This window comes from Mastomys coucha, unplaced genomic scaffold (assembly GCF_008632895.1).
Source record: "Mastomys coucha isolate ucsf_1 unplaced genomic scaffold, UCSF_Mcou_1 pScaffold18, whole genome shotgun sequence".
Taxonomy (NCBI): domain Eukaryota; kingdom Metazoa; phylum Chordata; class Mammalia; order Rodentia; family Muridae; genus Mastomys; species Mastomys coucha.
The window spans coordinates 47,315,830-47,333,326 of record NW_022196900.1 but is presented as its reverse complement, the minus strand read 5'-3'; the positions used below and the strand labels follow the sequence as shown (position 1 = coordinate 47,333,326).

Below are 17,497 nucleotides of genomic sequence, written 5' to 3'. Positions count from 1 at the left end.
CCATTCTTGGGCATATACCCAAAAGATACCCCAACATTCCACAGGGGCAAGTGTTCCACTACATTCATAGTGGCCTTGTTTGTGATAGCCAGAAGCTGGAAACAACCAAGATGTCCCACATAAAAAATAATGGGTACAGAAAATGTAGTTCATTTACACAATGGAATACTACTCAGCTATTAAGAATGAGGACATCCTGAGTTTTGCAGGCAAGTGGGTGGAACTAGACATGCATGGTATATACTCACTAATAAGTTAGATATTAGCCAAAAAAGTACAGAATACCCATGATACAGTTGACAGAGCTTAAAAAGTTTAACAAGCTGAAGGATCCAAATGAGGATGCCTTACTCCCACTTGGGAGGAAGAAGAAAGCAATCACAGGAGTGGGGAGGGAGGGAGAGATGTGGGTGGGAAAGGGAACAGGGAGCGTAAGAGGGGAACATGGCCAGGTATTGGAAGAGAGAAAAGGACTGAAGCCCTGAGGGCCAGCAGAAAGAATGGAAACAGGAAACCTCGGGACGTAGGAGATGGGGGGCAGGACCCTCCAGAATACCCCAGAGACTTGGGAGGTGAGAGACTCTCAGGACTCAAAGAGAGGGACCCTAGGTGAAATGTCCTACAGTAGAGAGAGGGAACTTGTAGAGCCCACCTCCAGCAGAAAGACAGGGTATCAAGTGAGGGATAAGGTTGCTATCCCAAAGTCAAAAGCTCTACCCCACAAGTGTTCCTGTCTGTAAGAACTGCAGGGACAAAAATGTAGAAGAGCTTGAGGAAAAGGAGGTCCAGCATAAAGTGGGATCCAGCTCAAGGGGAGGCCTCAAGGCCTGACACTATTACTGAGGCTATGGAGTGCTCACAAAAAGGGGCCTATCACGACTGCTCTCCAAAAGACCCAACAAGCAGCTAAGAGTCAGATGTACATATTTACACCCAAGCAATGAACAGAAACTGCTGACCTCTGTGGTTGAATTGGGGGGAAAGCTGGAAGAAGCTGCAGAGGAGGGCAGAGTAGGAAGACCAGCAGTCTCAACTAACCTGGTTCTTGGGATCTCTCAGACACTGAACCCACCAACCAGGCAACATACATCAGCTGATATGAGGCCCCCAACACATATAAAGCAGAGGACTGCCAGGTCTGTGTTCAGTCAGAGAGATGCACCTAATCCTCAAGAGACTAGAGGTCCCAGGGAGTGGAGAGAGGTCTGGGGGTTAGGGAGTGGAGGTGGGGACATCCTCATGGAGACAAGGGGGCGGGGCGGGGGGAGAGGGTTGGGGAGAGGAGGTATGGGGTATGGCACAGTCAGAGGGTAGACCCGGAGGGGCATAAAAGCTGGAGTGTAAAACAAACAAACAAAAAGATTAAATAAAATTAAAAATAAAAAAATGGAAAGTGTTCTAGAGAGCTGTTTAGCAGTCCCATGGTGAACCCCCCTTCCAATGGACCACCACCTTAGGTGTCTGGCTTCTCCAATTACCTGGCTTCAAACGTCACCCAGTAGCGTTATCAGTCCCATCCCAGAGCAGCTTGGACCAAAGAGGGTGTGGTTCCGGGGTAGTTCTGGAACTGATGCCAGAAGGGCAAAGATCAAGCATTGACTGTTGAGAAGAGTTTGAGACTTCAGGGTCTCCTCTCCCGGAGGTAAGGGATGTTCTGTTCTTTTATTGGAGTTTCATTTTTTTTCTGCCCTGGGCCATGGGAACCCTACTTCACCACGCTCTACTCACCAGTTCCCGTTGTAGAGAGTGAATCCTTTTCCTCTTCCTGCGACTGCTCTGGGCTTTTCCAGGCATTCAAACTGAGGAACCAGCCCCACCTAAGGATGAGCAGCAGATGGAACAGGAGGAGGCAGGTGAAAAGAATGGTGGAGCCTGGAACACTGAAGTTTGGGTGATTAAAATGCTTCCTTTACTGAGGATGGATACAGAGGATGGGGCGCAGGAAGTATGGTGAGGGGGTTAGTGGGAAGATGATGTCAAGTGATGTCATTAATATGAGCCCTACACTCATCAGTGTGATCTTAAATAAGGAAGCCCAGGACGCTGTGAAACAAACGAAAACAAAGTAATCTAATAAATCTAGAGGTCGGTTCTGGAGAGTGGAATATCATGACTACTTACTAATAAAAGGAGGAGTTTTATTTGACTTAGGGTTCTAGAGGGAGAGTCTGTAATGGTGAGGGAGGCGTGGCAAGTGGTGGGTGCAGGAAATTGAGCCATGACATCTTCAACTGCAAACAGGAAGCAGGGAAAGTGAACTGGAAGTGGGCTGCAACCGTGGAGACTGTCCCTAGAGGAGTACTTTCACCAGCAAGACTGCGCCATCCTGTCATCCATCAGTCTCATCAAACTAGGGACACGTGTTCAAATATATGAGCCTGTGGAAGAATTTTCTCATTGAAACCACCACACAGACCTCTCCCCGATGCTCAGCAGGATTCACCTACGTTGTGTCTGTCTACCCCTCCTCTTCCTGGATCCTACCATTATTTGATCACTGCGTTCTCCAGAAACTTTTACTAACTGGCCTACCTTAGATGCCTCTGTTTCGGGCTTTCAGAGCAACATAAAACATAACACTCCGGATTTACTTGTTTTGTAATATGAATTAATTTGTGTATAAGAAACAAAACTTGACTTTTTGGATACAAGAATCACGTATACCACTCCACTCTGTATACCTTTAGCCCAGTATTTGGCTCACAGGAGAACCTTGATAAATAAATGTTCAGTTCATAGCAGAGTAGGAAATGGCATTACTAAATACCTATCTCATTTATTAATGGACAAAAAATGGAGAGAAATGCCGCGGACCGGGTTCGATGCGGGGGACCCCAATTTCCACGGGATGAGAATTCTGGTCAGGTGGGCAATAAGTCTGCAGATGACAAACAGACTCCAGACACAAGGGTGTGGTGAATCTGAATGTATTTGTGCAAGGTGAGAATCAGGCTTAAATACCATACAGCAAACAGGGCAGATGTCAAGAGTTACGTAGGCAGGTGGGGGTTACAGCAGGGGACGCAAGACTGAAGTCAGGTAGGCAAGTGACCCCCACACCAAGGTCAGCAGGGTCTGGTAGCTAAGCGTGAAGCAGGAGGAAGAGGAGTGGAACTCTCCCTGTTGAGGCATTTTGATATTTCTATGCTATTTCTATAGTCCTACTGGAGGCAATGACTAGGAGGTTTTAATCTAACACTTCTAGCTAATGTCTTTGGATGGAAGCCCTTCATTACTCTCTAGTATGTAAAACATTTCTAACTATTATGAACTGTCTTTTGCTCTAAGGAATATGCCTGACCTCTGTTGCTAGCTGTGGCGAGGCAGATACTTTGAGAGAAATTGGAAGCTATGGACAGCTTGGTATTAAACTAGGATAGTTGGAGACATTGTGCTGGCCAGAAAACAATGCCAATCTTAACCATTAACGAGTCATTTCTTGGGGTACTTTTATGCCTAAATATGAGGGCGTGTTGACGATTGGAAAGACTGATCTGGAACACGTCTGAGTTAGGGGATACCAGCGACTGTCTGAAATCCAGGAGGCACAGAACTCCTTTTGGAATCTTATTGCCTCTTATCCTTTATCAGGATTTTATCCCCGATATTTTGGATGTGACTGGAGTAGATGAGTGTGCGTGGCAGAGAAAAGGAAAAAGGAGGCAGTGCTCCTCACTTATGATATTTCGAAATATGCCTTGCTTCTGGAGAAAGAAAACAAACACATTCCCAGTACATATAAAAATACAAATATATTTTAGAATTTGCAGCATGGTGCTTTTATCCACAGAGAAACATTTTAGTAAGTTAAGAAGTTTTAAGAAGCCCGGCAGTGGTGGCGCACGCCTTTAATCCCAGCACTTGGGAGGCAGAGGCAGGCAGATTTCTGAGTCTGAGGCCAGCCTGGTCTACAAAGTGAATTCCAGGACATCTAAGGCTATACAGAGAAACCTTGTCTCAACCTCCCCTCCAAAAAAAAAAAAAAAAAAAAAAAAAAAAAAAAAAAAGGAAATTTTAAGAATACAAAAGCCATCTGATGCTCACATCCCTTAACCAAACAGCTTAGTGAGAGCACACGGTTTTCAGCCTCATTTATGTACTTAACAGGTTTAGGGCAATGGCAGCCCCTCTGTGATTCTCACTGAAGAGGATACATCATTGTTTATTAAGCTTCTTCCATGTACCAGACACAGTGGCAAGTCCTGTCTCTGTTATTTCAGTTAACACATAAATGACTTCATGCTCATGCTAGAATTGCTATCTTTGTGTTGCAGATAACATAGTCCAAGACAAGCTAAGTGATAGTTTATCAAGTGGCAGAAATAACATTTAAACTGACATCTGGCTGACTAATTGAAAATTCAGATTTTAAGTTAAGTATTTCATTGGGCCACATTTCTTAGAACAAATTTATTAGAGTTCCTAATTAATAGTCCTTGCTAAACTAATTTCCCCAAAGATGAGTACTGTATAGGTAGTCTTTCCTATTTGGCTGCGTTTCTTGAAAGCATCTGAGTTTTATCTTCCTGACCTTGGCCTCCAGGGCTAGGCATATGGGGGCTTCTGAACAGATGTCTGATGAATGGATTATCAGATAAATGGATACAGTGGCTGGCGTTTTAGCTTTCCTTTGAAACCCACATTGTATGATGCTTGCAAACTTACAAAAGGCAGATGGTTTCTCATCCCAGAATATAAGGAGATGATGATTTCTTGGAGAGCAGACAGACTGTTGGAGAAGCAGTTAATGTCTGCACTTGTGTAAGCAACAGGAAAGCTCCTTCTTTCTACAGATAAGAACTCGGTGAATCGCTTTGGAAAAACTGACATGTGAATAACCCTGACCTTCACAGGCTTGTGCAGTCAAGACTCAGAATCCAGCAAACAAAATTAATGTGTAGTTCTGGGCTTTACTGGAAAAATTCAAAGGACCTGGAAAGGAGTCTAGTCACACTTTTGATAAGTCTCCTCTGTTTTTTTTCTTTTAATCTTTTCTAATCTATTCTCGTCTCCATTAATCTCTAAATCTCCATTCTCAAAACTTTATGTAAAACTCTACTGGGCTCTTTAACCTGAGGGCTCTCTTGTGTCTCATTTTGAAATCCCTGGAGCTCTCTTCTGTAAGAATTTGCTGCAGGAACTCTGAAATGTGGGTCTCTGATCTTTATCACACTGATCCTCACTGCCTCACCTTCGGTAGATTTCTTTTGGTGTGTGTGTGTGTGTGTTTAAACAGTAATTCTCCTAGAAAGGTTTTGCTAAGGGCACTTGTACAAACCTGAATGTCACTGGATACGCTTTGAAGTTGATTACAATGTTTTTTTGTTTGTTTGTTTGTTTGTTTTTTGTTTTTTGTTTTTTTAACAGACTTCATTTATTTTTGTCATATAAAAACCCTTATGTGGTAGCCACAGCTGGAGCCTGGGTCCTCTGAACAGAGACTCTGGTATAGGTTTTCACAAGATGATCAGTGAATTCCTGGTAAGGAGACTTGGTAAACACAGTCTCTTTCCAGAGGTCGGGGGTCAGTTAGCTGTAGGTCGTGGAGATGGCATCAAAGGTGGCCTTGGCAAAATTGCCCAGGGTGGCAGTGCAGCCTCTGGCTGAAGTGTAGCAGTCATCTATACCGGCCATCATCAGGAGCTTCTTGGGCACAGGAGCAGAGACAATGCCAGTCCCTCTGGGGGCAGGGATGAGACACACCAGCACAGACCCACAGCGGCCTGTCATCTTGCATGGAACAGTGTGGGGCTTGCCAATCTTGTTCCCCCAGTAGCCTCTCCGAACAGGGATGATGGAAAGCTTGGCCAAGATGATGGCCCCTCAGATGGCAGTGGCAACTGTTAGCATCCAGAATCTGCGGCAGATATGGGCGGGTCCACAGACCTGTCGCCAGGGCAATGGCCACCATATTCCCAGAATCCATTGGGTTCAGCTCCCACATTTACCTGGACTGCTACGTCACGACATATATATATATATATATATATATATATATATATATATATGTACTTTCCTCCATCTTTCTCTCTTTTTCTTCTCTCTCTCTCCCCTCTCTCTTCCTGCGCCACTACCCCCCTACCCCCTTCCAATTAAACCTCTTACACGTGGAACTGCCTGGGCCTGGTGTCTGCAGACGAGTCCCGCCACAACTCAAACCCATCAGCAACCTCCTTGGAGCACTTAACACCAAGACCAACATGACCATTGTAGTCCCCAATAGCGACGAATGCCTTGAACCTGGTCCGCAGGCCAGCCCGAGTCTGCTTCTGCACTGGCATGATTTTCAGAACCTCGTCCTTTAGGGATGCACCCAGGAAAAAGTCAATGATCTCAGACTCCTTAATGGGCAGGGAGAATAGGTAGATCTCCTCCAGAGACTTGATCTTCATGTCCTTAACCAGTCGGCCCAGCTTGTCTTCAGCTTTACCTCCGCGAGCCCCGCGGCCTCGACCACCCACGACCGCGGCCCCTTAGACCATTGCCGAATCCTCCAAGCGCCACGGCCTCCTAATCCTGGGCCCCCAGGTCCTCCGGGCCCTCCCTCTGCACCGGCGTCATCCGCCATTTGGTGTTTTCCGGAGAAGAAGCGATTACAATGTTTATAATTCACTCATTAGCCTCAGGTTTCTTCGTGAGCTTAGAGCAGAGTCCTCCTGAGGCTTCAAAAGGCCTGGCAGCTCTTGTGTTAGAAGCTCATTGCCCTAGTTGCTAATCTGACTCTGGCCTCAGAGCTTTCAGGTTTTCTGGGGACCACCGTAGTATTCTTACTGCTGTGATGTTCTTTCTGCTTGTACGGACTTTGGCCTCCATGGTCTTGTGATTCCATTTACTGACCTCTGTTCTCTTTACCCCAGACACCTACAGCTTGTCTGGACAGTTTCCCTTCAAAACAAGTGATATTCAAATAAGAATTAATTATAGTAAGGTAGACTAAAATATACAGTTAGATATTCCTCACAAGTATTTCTTTTTAATATGTCCTCTCCTCTGACCCACTTGTGAACTGCAGTCTCTTGAACTGGGGTTTGTGGGTTGAGATGGTATTCTACCATTTGATCCATTTGTGTGGGTTACAAACCCACCTGACTCAGAGACAAGTTGACTTTTATGACGTAGGGGAGTGATGTAACTTTGGTAACTTTGATGTAACTTTTGGTGATGTAATTTTTGTAACTTTCAACTACATACAGAGAAATAAGGATGTAAAGGAAACAATTGAATTTTTATGTTTTGAGGAAGAAATTAAGATAATTTTATAACCTTGTTTGTTATCTTAAGCATTTGAAATATTAAGACAAATGGATAATTTACTGAAGCTTCATGCTAGCTTTGCAGTTGTGATTCATAATGTTTAATTATTGTTAGATTTGCAGCTTTTCACTTAGAAAAAGGAAACGTGATTTGTTTTCTAAGCTGTGTTGCATATTAAGACTATATGGTTTGTGTGTGTGTATGTGTGTCTGTGTGTATATCTGTGTGTGTCTCTGTGTGTGTCTATGTATATGTCTATGTGTATATTTGTGTATGTCTGTGTGTCTCTGTGTGTGTGTATGTGTGTGTGTGTATCACAGGGTCTTATTATTTGGTTGGCCTCACACTCTAGCAATGCCAGCTTTAATTTTACAGGTAATTGGATTACAGGCATGTGCCACAAGACCTAGCTTCAAATTTTGATCTAAAAATATTTATTTATTTTTTTATGTTTGGGTGTTTTGCCTGCATATATGTCTACACACCACATGAATGACTGTAGTGCATGGAACTCCTAAGTGGGCATCAGATCCGAATGTATTGAGGTAAAAGTGAAACTTGCATTCTTTTTTAAATTTTTTGAGTGTTTTTTATTAATCACTCCATTCCTTTACATCTCAAATGATATCTCCCTTCCTGATTACCACTCCATGATCTCCACATCTGCCCTTTCCCCCTCCCCTTTGCCTCTATGAGGGTTTTTCCCCACCCACCCATCCTCTCCTGCCCCACAGCTCCAGTATCCTCCTACACTGGGACCTTAAACCAGGGCCTCCACTCCCATTGATGTTAGACAAGGCCGTCCTCTACTACATAAGTATCTGGAACCATGGATCCCTCTTGAATTCTTAATGGGTAGGTGCCTTAATTCTTCAAGTCTCATTTACTGAAGAGTTAATTATTTCTCCATTGATTATTCTTAGCATCTATATTGAATTCAATTGGCTAAATAGACATATTTATTTGTTTCAAGGTTCAGCTACACGGTAAATGTTGCTTTATGCTACAAGTATATTTTGAGATATTGGGAAATAGGGCCTCTGAAAATTCTAAGTTATAGTTGTGATTAATTGGCTTTTATCACATCAGTGTAATGCAGCCCAAGAGTCCAGTCAGTTATAACTATTTTAGGAATAAAGCCTTCTGCTGAACTGACACTGGCATTTTTATTTTATAGTAAGAATAGCATTTTAGTGCTAGCACAATAGTACTAGTCAAATCCCCACTTACATGAATATAAGCATTTTAAGACACAAGCTCCAATGGTGAATCCTTCATGGCCTGAGTCTCATCAACTGGTAATACTGCAAATGGGACATCTCTTTCAGGACCAGTGTATTGGTTGGATAATAATGGCCCCCATAGGCTCATATATTTGGATGCTTAGTCACTAGGGAGTGGCACTATTTGAAAGGATTAAAAGGATTAGGAGGTGTGCCTTTGTCACTGGGGGTAGACTTTGAGGTTTCCAAAGCCCATGCCAAGCACAGAGTCCCTTTCTGCTGCCTGTATGTCAGGATGTAACAAAGGTCTTAACAGAATTGTATACAAAATACTTGGAAAGTGTGGGAAAGATTGGTAATTGTGCTGGACAGTTTTGTGTTAATTTGATATAAGCTGAAGTCATCTGATAGGAGGGAACCTCAATTAAGAAATTACCTTTGTTATATAAAGTTGTAGGCAGGACTGTAAGGCATTTTATTAATTAATGACTGATGTGGAAGGGTCCAGACCATTGTGTGTGGTGTCATCCCTGGGCTTGTAGTCCTGGGTTCTATAGGAAGAAGGCTGAGCAAGCCATAAAGAGCAAGTCAGTAAGCAGCACCCCTTTATGGCGTCTGCATCAGCTCCTGCCTCCAGGTTTCTGTCTTATTTGAATTCCTGTCCTGCCTTCTTTTGATGATAAACAGTGCTCTAAGTGTCAGCCAAATAAAAACCCTAAGACAAGCAGCAACCAGGGAATAGGGTATTGCTGTGACAGACCTGGCCATGCTTCCTTTAGGCAGAATGTAGACTTTGGGACTTTGCATTAGGAAGGACTTTGAATGTTTTGTTTTGTTTTTTTTTTTTATCTAATTGGATATTTTATTTATTTACATTTCAAATGTTATCCCCTTTCCCTGTTTCTCCTCTGCAAACTCCCAATCCTATCCCCCCTTACCCTGCTTCTATGAGGGTGCTCCCCCACCCACCTATCCACTCCTGCCTCACCCTCCTAGCATTCCTCTACACTGGGGCATTGAGCCTTCACAGGACCAAGGGCCTCCCTTCCCATTGATGGCAAATAAGTCCCTTCAGCTCCTTCAGTCCTTCTCCTAGCTCCTCCATTGGGGTCACTGTGCTCAGTCCAATGGTTGGCTTTGAGCATCCTCATCTATATTGGTCAGGATCTGGCAGAGCCTCTCAAGAGACAGCTGTATCAGCTCCTGTCAGCAAGCACTTCTTGGCATCAGCAATAGTGTCTGGGTTTGGTGTCTGCATGTGGGATGGATCCCCAGGTGGGGCAGTCTCAGGATGGCCTTTCCTTCAGTCTCTGCTCCACTCTTTGTCCCTGTATTTCCTTTAGACAGGAGCAATTCTGAGTTTAAATTTTGGAGATGGGTGGGTGGCCCCATCCCTCAAACGGGGTGCTCTGCCTAATCTCTGGATATGGTCTCTAGGGCTTAATAGGTCATACAGGTGTTGGTGCTGAGAACATACCAGCAGTGCTGAGAACAATGTAGATTATCCCAGATCAAGAGGTTTCAGAGGAAAAGAATAATGTAAGTGGCCTAGAGATTGTTCTTGTGATATTTTGGTGAAGAATTTGGATGTTTTATGCCCTTGTTCAAAAACATTTGCCTGAGGCTAACTAGAAAAGTTTTGGATTAATAGTATTAGTAAAGGAGGTTTTTTTTGGGGGGGGGGGATTGGATATTTTCTTTATTTACATTTCAAATGTTTTCCCCTTCCCAGGTCTCCCCTTTGGAAATCCCATATCCTATCTCCCATCCCCCTGCCTCTATGAGGGTACTCCCCCACCCACCCACCCACTTCCATCTTCCCGCCCTGGCATCCCCCTACACTGGGGCATTGAACACCTTCAGACCCAAGGGCCTCTCAGTAGAGGAGATTTCAAGACAGCCTAGTTTAGGCTATGTTGCTTGGTTATTAGTGACCAATTATTATACACATCCATAATGAAAAGGAGCAAACTAAGCAAGGAAAAATACAAAATGTACAATTTGAGAAGAAAAGGCACACCAGGAAGTGTTATGGAGTTGGTGCTCAAAGAGATAAAATGTTTAAAGAAAAGCCTGATCCTAAATGGAGTGGAGTGGTGACTGCAGGGGAAACCCCACTCAGATAAGCTTCCAATTTGTGAAAAGGAATTAAAGAAAAGTTTAGGACCAAGTGTGATGGTGCACACCTTTAATCCTAACCCCCAGGAGGCAGAGATAGGCAGCTCTCTGAGTTCAAGGCCATTGTGATCTACAGAGTATGTTTCAGGACAGCCAAGCTCAGATAATGAAGGGAGCCTCAAAACCAGAAAGCTGGTGAAAATATATTTGAATGAAGGGGCTATGTTTTAGCCCCAGCAAGCAAAAGAACTGGGCAGCTTCAGCTCTGTGGTTCTGGCTTTAGAGACAGGGATATAAGAAATAGGTTGTGGAATCCTGGCTAAGGAAAGCTGCTGAGGCCAGGTAAGTGTCAGGGGTGTATCCCTGCATGGAGACCAAGAGAGGCCACTGTGTGAAGCTGTGAAAGTTATATCTGGACTTCACTGGAGATACCAAGATGTTGGGGAGATGCCAGAGTCATGGGATATCTGCCAAAGAGAGAGCTGCTAACAGAGTGTAGAACCAATCCAAGAGAGAAAAGTATATTGCAATCAACAAAGCTGAATTGAGTTGGAGATCTGAAGAGAGCTTTTGCATAAGACATGGCGGTGCAGAATTTGGAGTTTTCCCTGCTGGTTTTGTTCTTGCTTTGGTCCAGTATTTCTTCACTATCTTTCCTTTTGGAATGGTTATATACATATACATATGCATACATCTTGTGCCATTGTATGTTGGAAGTATTAATATATATATTTTTTATTATTTTGATTTTACAGGAGGTTACAGTTAAGAGATTGCCATGAGTCTCAGGAAAAACTCTGAACTCTGGATTTTTAAACAGTACTGAGACTGTTAAAGACTATGAGGACTTTTGAAGTTGGATCTAATGCATTTCTGCTTTATGGTATGGCTACAAGCCTACAAGTAGTGGAATGTGGTGGTTTGAATAAGAACACCCCCCCACACCCGTACCCTCCTACTTCCAGCTCATAGACTTGAATGTTTAGTCACCAGGGAGTAGCATTGTTTGAAAGGATTAGGAGGTCTGACCTTATTGTAGTAGGTGTGGCCTTGTTGGAGGAGGCATATCACTGGGAGTAGGTTTTGAGGTTCTAGAAGCCTAAGCCAGACCCAGTGGCTCTCTCTTTCCCTCTTCCTGCTGCCTGCAGATCTGGATGTAGAACTCTCAGCTGCCTTTCCAGCACCATGTGTGCCTGCATGCCACCATGGTTTCTGCTATGGTAATAGACTAAACTTCCGAAACTGTAAGCAAGCCCCCAATAAAATGGTTTTCTTCTTTATATGCATTATCTTGGTCATGATGTCTCTTCACATGAACACTAAGACAGTAATCCTACTAGGGTGCTGATGTTTCACTATTATCATAGCTCCTTGAGACCATAGTCCTCTGCTACTTCCATTGTTACATTTCATTGCTCAGAAGTTTTGAGCTCAATAAATGTTTGTTGATTAAATGAGTGATTTGGTGTGTAATGACTAAGAAAAACATCATGCCCACTTGGGACATTTATTCATTGAGCATTTTTTGTTAATGCTGGCTAATGTTATTATAGTCCTAGCCATGTGTCACGTACTTTATAGCTATCGTTTCATTGCTAGTTTATGGAGAAGAATAGGTTTGCTGTGTTGGTTGTTTGGCAATATTTGTGCCCTAGTTAGGACTTGCTCAAGGCCAGACCTTTGACTGGCAAAGACAGGTATGAAATTCAGTTCCTCTACTTAATTCCATCACTAGGCTAAGTTAAAAAAAATCTCACAACTAGTTTCTTTTAATATCAATATCAATATTTATTTAATATCAATTCATATTTTAAAACAATAAAAATTAAAAGAATCTGCATGTATCACGTTCTGCAGCCTCCCTCCCCCCAGCTAAGATTATAAAATGTGTCTTTTGCTTGAGTAAGAATGGGCTCAGTGTGTTCCTTTAACCTGGGATAGCATAAGGAAGTTCCAAGAAGAGGAGACTTTATCTCACCTTTAAGAATGGTAAGATTCAACATCCTTAGTGATCAAGAAAATGCAAATCAAAAAGACTGTAAGACTCCATACCAATCAGAATGGCTAAGATCAAAAACTCAGGTGACAGCAGATGCTGGCAAGGATGTGGAGAAAGAGGACCACTCCTTCATTGCTGGTGGGATTGCAAACTGGTATAACCACTCTGGAAATGGATCTGGAGGTTTCTCAGAAAATTGGACATAGCTCTACCTGAAGACCCAGCTATACCACTACTTGGCATATATCCAAAAGATGGTCCAACATATAACAAGGACATTTGCCCCACTATGTTCATAGCAGCTGTATTTATAATAGCCAGAAGCTAGAAACAACCCAGATGTCCCTCAATGGAAGAATGGATACAGAAAATGTGGTACATTCTCTCATTGGATTACTACTCAGCTATTAAAATAATGACAATGAATTTTGCAGGCAAATGGATGGAACTAGAAAATATCATCCTGAGTGAGGTAACCCAGACCTAAAAGGACACACATGATGTGTATTCACTAATAAGCAGATATTAGCCCCAAAGTGCAGAATACCCACAATACAACATACAAACCATATGAAGCTTAAGAAGAAGGAAGACCAAAGTGTATATACTTCAATCCTACTCAGAAGGGGGAACAAAATAATCATGGGAGGTAGAGGGAATGAGGGACCTGAGAGGGAGAGAGGAGGGGGAAGGAGAAAAGGGGGGCAAGATCAGGGATAGGAAGAGAAAGGACAGAAGACCAGAGGGTCAGGAGAATGAATAGAAATATGTAGCCATGGGGGGCCGGGAACAGGGGGAACCACTAGAAAGTCCCAGATGCCAGGGAAGCAAGAAATTCCAAGGACCTAATGGGGATAATGTTAACCAAAATACCCAACAGTTGGGGGAAAGAACCTGTTGAGGGACAGGGCCACCCACTCATCTCACAATTTTAACCCAGAATTGTTCCTGTCTAGAGGAAATGTAGGAATATAAAAGAAGAAGAAGAAGAAGAAGAAGAAGAAGAAGAAGAAGAAGAAGAAGGAGGAGGAGGAGGAGGAGAAGAAGAAGAAGAAGAAGAAGAAGAAGAAGAAGAAGAAGAAGAAGAAGAAGAAGAAGAAGAAGAAGAAGAAGAAGAGGAAGATGAAAGGAAGAGAAAGAAAGAAAGGAAGGAAGAAAGAAAGAAAGAAAGAAAGAAAGAAAAAAAGAAAAAAGGAAGAAAGAAAGAAAGAAAGAAAGAAAGAAAGAAAGAAAGAAGAGAAAGAAAGGAGCAGAGACTGAAGGAAAGGCCATCCAGAGAACGCCTTACCTTGGGATCCATTCTATCTGCAGACACCAAACCCAGACACTATTTCTGATGCCAAGAAGTCTGAGACAGGAACCTAGTATGGCTGTCATCTGAGAGGTTCTGCCAGCATCTCACTTAGACAGATGCAGATACTCACAGCCAACCATCGGACCCAGGGGGCCCCAGTGGATGAATTAGGGGAAGGGCTGAGGAGCTGAAGGGGTTTGCAACTCCACAGGGAAGACAACAGTATCAACCAACCACATCCCCCTAGAGCTCCCAGGAACTAAAGCACCAACCAAAGAGTACATACAGAAGGACCCATGGCTCCGAGAATTGCTATATCTGGAATCAATGGGAGAGGAAGTCCTTGGTCCTGTTGCCTCGGCATAGGAGCATGCTAGAGGTATGAGGTGGGAGTGGGTGGGTGGGTGGGTGGGGAAGCACCCTCTTAGAGGCAAATGCAAGGGGAATGGGATGGAGGGTTTGTGGAAGGGAGACTGGGTAGGGGACAACATTTGAAATGTAAATAAATAAAATAACTAATTAATTAAAAAAAAGGGATGGTAAGATTTGATAGACAGGGAACCAGCTCATTCTGGGTGTAACTGTTAGATTTCACACCAAGCGGCTATGCTTTGAGTATCCTCTTAGTGATGGCATTTAGGGGACTTTATACAAAACTAAAAGATTCAGAAACAGAATAAGCCTGGGTTCCTGCCTGAAGCACCATGGGGCTTCACTTTGCTCTCCTAAAAGAATGGCAGCCATCACTGAGAAATGAGCAGTTTGAGGGGAAATGCTGGACATCTGTGAGGCAGTAGTCTCTCTCTGTGGCTGTGGGATGAAGAAAGCTGATAGTGATTGGTTCATTTATCCCCAAGCCTGCGCACTGCAGTAGCTCCGCCCACTTCCTCCAGAGAAGAATGGCTGCTTTAGGGATTCCCTGTCCTTCCTGTCCATCCTTTCTCTCTGATAAGGAATATCCTTATTTTATGTTGTCACCAGCTGAAGCAAAGGCCTTCCTTTAGGTTATTAAAAACCTCCAGAACTCTCCCAAGTCCTAAAGGGGTTACAGGAAAGGCAACAGAGGCTCAAGGGAAGGCTCTTCCCTGGGAAGAGACAGAACTGGGGTTTAACTCAATACTTATTAAGGAGAATGTTCCTTATTTTTTTCCTATCACTGTCTTTCTAAAGATATGTAAGCATTTCTACCTAGTAGTTTTTATGACCTTAAGGAATCCTCTTAGTTGTTAAAATGACTTTTAAATATATATAAATAATGCTTTAATTTAAAAAGATGTTTTATAAAATAAAACATTTAATCTTAAATGAAAATTTCCTAGTGTAAAGAAAAGGAAAAATCAAAACCACCCAACCCCTCTCAGTGTTGACTGGGGACTTGGGCAGGAACCTAGGTAACTGACAGGATTAAAATGAGAGGAGTAGGGGGAGGAAACATCAACTCAGGCAAACAAGGAACCAAAGAAATGAGAAAATTCGAGCAAAAGATTAAAAAATAAAATAAAAGTCCTAAGATAATAAGAGGAGTTATACACACACACACACACACACACACACACACACACACACACACACCGAGAGGGGGTAGGCAAGGACAATCTATAGACCAAAGAGATGTAATCAAGGTCCATCTGGCTTTAATTTTTATCAGTTGTCAAATCCCTGAAAGCCATTCTAGGCGTGGAGATCCCTCTCTAATGTAAGTAACCCAAACCAGTTCAGAACACACTGTTCTTGTCTTCATAAAGACTCGGTGCATCCTCAAGACAGACACAAAGCCAATCAAATTCCCTGCTTCTGACTCCCAAGCTCCTAGTCTTCCCCCAGGATGCCTCTGCTCCAGATTACAATTCCAAACTGGTATAATTAGGGGAATTAGAGATGTTCGTGAACATGAAATATGTGTGCTTAATTGTGCTACCAAAAAAGAACAAAAGACAAGTGGTAGATTAACAAAATTCCTTTTTAATGATCTGGTTGAAAACTAGATCCTTAAAGACACACCTTTTTCCAGCACTAACCCCCACATTGGGGTGAGGATGAAGAAAATGCATGCTCACTTGTATTCTAAAGTATCTTTAAAGTTGTACTTCTTGAGTTCTGAAAGACTTTAGAGATGATTAGCTAGGTGGGCTCCGTTCATGGTTCTACCTAGTGAAAACCACAAGGTTTGACTTCCATATGCAAATGAATGGAATGGAGTGTTTATGGCAATTAACTGACAGAAGTTAAAATGATGTCTGTAGCACAGTACAAACATGAGCAGTCTGGTGTGATGGGGCTTGCACAGCAGATGACATAGAAACGTTGTCACAAAGATGTGAGGAGATGCCCAACACAATTGAGATATTACAAACTGAAACCACAGAACAGCATTTGCACACTCACCAGCTTGTCTTTAATTAAAAATACAGCCAACACCAAAAGCCAATGGGGATATAGAACAGCAGAAGCCTCATGCAGCATTGCTATGCTTGTAGAAGTAAACAAGTCAAATTACTTGGGAGGAAAAATATGGTATGTTGTGACAGTGTATACAGGTATACGAAGCCTCTGAATTTAAGAGCATGCACATATCAGGAACTATGATCATAGAATCTTATTTGTAATGTGAAAACCAAGCAAAGTATTTTGATCTGTGTTGGTGAACTTTTCTGTTATTGTAACAAATACTTGAGGTAAATCAACTAAAAAAAGAAGAAAGCTTCAGGGCTTGCAAGATGGGTAAGTGCGTAAAGTGTTGTATAAACCTGACAACTTGAGTTCATTTAGAGTCCATGTAAAGGTGGAAGGAGAGAGCTTATTCTGCAAAATTATCCTCTGAGCTCAACACACATGTTGTGGCACATGCCCCCCAATAATAGTGACAGACCAAAAGTTTTTTAATAGAAGAAAGGCTTATTTTGACTTATAGCTTTGGAGATTTAGTTTGTGGTCAAATGGTTTGGTTGCTTTGGGGCCTGTGGTAAGGCAGCAAGCACATCATAGCTGCACAAGAGAGGAAGAGAAAGACATTGACATCCTACAATCCCCTATTAAACACACACCCACACACCTAATGACCTAAAACCTTCTGTTAGCTCCTACATCCTAGAGGTCCCACCACCTCCCAACAGCACCAAACTGAGGACCATGTCTTTAACCCATGGACTTCTGGGAATTATTTTAGGTGCAAACTATCACAGGGCACAACCATAAAGAATGGAGATATGAGCCGCACCCCATGTGATGAAGTGTAGCCCTGAGAAAAAGCATCCCATAGTATACTCAATATAACTCTATCTACATCACATTTATAAACAGATAAAAATTAAAATAAATGATCAAGGGAAGATCAAAGTGTCATAGCCAGATGACAATATAAAGTACAGCTTGGTACTAATTGGCATTCGTGCCACAATGATGGCTATCTCTTAACATTAGTAACGTAGACATAGAACAAAGGGCTCAAGGGTGTTATTGCACATTATTGTTAAAATGTGTGTTGGGTGTTTGCCTTTTTTTAAAAACAGTTATCGTTTGGTACATTTTATATTATCTTTTGCATGTATAAAATATTTCATAATATTTTCTACCAGAGGAAAAAGCATAAGTAAATATGTGAAAGGTGTG

At 42.7% G+C, this 17,497-nt stretch overlaps 1 pseudogene; it reads right to left on the bottom strand.

The window, feature by feature from the left end:
• Nucleotides 1-5,397: 5,397 nt before the first annotated feature.
• LOC116095397 lies at nt 5,398-6,568 on the bottom strand (annotated as a pseudogene).
• Between the last annotated feature and the right edge of the window lie 10,929 nt (nt 6,569-17,497).